This window comes from Chrysochloris asiatica, unplaced genomic scaffold, assembly GCF_000296735.1.
Source record: "Chrysochloris asiatica unplaced genomic scaffold, ChrAsi1.0 scaffold00438, whole genome shotgun sequence".
In the NCBI taxonomy this organism is placed as follows: Eukaryota; Metazoa; Chordata; class Mammalia; order Afrosoricida; family Chrysochloridae; genus Chrysochloris; species Chrysochloris asiatica.
The window spans coordinates 575,794-576,763 of NW_006408956.1; positions in this window are offsets into that span (position 1 = coordinate 575,794).

Below are 970 nucleotides of genomic sequence, written 5' to 3' on the forward strand. Positions count from 1 at the left end.
AACCCACCAGCTGCTCCCCAGAAACCCTATACAGGGTGACTATAAGTTGGAACTGATTTGATGGCACTTAACAACAACAACAACATAGGAAAACTATTGAATGATGCTAAAGCTTCCAAAGAAGATGGAAGGAATACACAGAGTCATTATACCACTAAGATATGATCGATGTTCAACCATTTCAAGAGCTAGCTTATGTTGAAGAGCCAGTGATACCGAAGGAAGAAGTACAGGGTGCACTAAAGGTATTGGCAAAGAACAAGGCTCTGGGAATTGATGGGAATACAAACTGAAATCTTTCAAGTAACGGATGCCACACTAGAGGCACTCACTCACTCATATATGCCAAGTAATTTGGAAGACAGCTCCCGGCCAACTGATGGGAAGAGATCCATATTTGTGACCATTCCAAAGAGAGGTGACCCAAGAGAATTCAGAAACTATTGAGTAGTATCAGTGATATTACATGCAAGGCAAGTTTTGCTAAAGATCGTTTAAAAAATGACTGCAACCATACATTGGCAGAGAACTTCCAGAGGTTCAAGCCAGATTCAGAAGAGGATGTAGAACAAGGGATATCATTGCTGATGTGCGATGGATCTTGGCTAAAAGTAGAGAATACCAGAAAGATGTTTACCTTTGCTTTATTGACTATTCATAGGCTTCTAAATGTATGGATCATGACAAACTATTGAGAATATTACAAAGAATAAATATTCTGGAACACTTAATTGTGCTAATGAGGAACCTGTACATAGACCAAGAGTCAGTTGCTCCAGCAGAACAAGGGGATACTGGAATGGTTTAGAATTAGAAAAGGTATGCACTATGGCTGTATTCTTTCACCATACTTATTCAGTCTATATGCTGAGCAAATAACCAGAGAAGCTGGATTATATCAAGAAGAATGTGGCATCACGATTGGAGAAAGACTCATTGCCAGCCTGAGATATGCAGATGATACAACCTT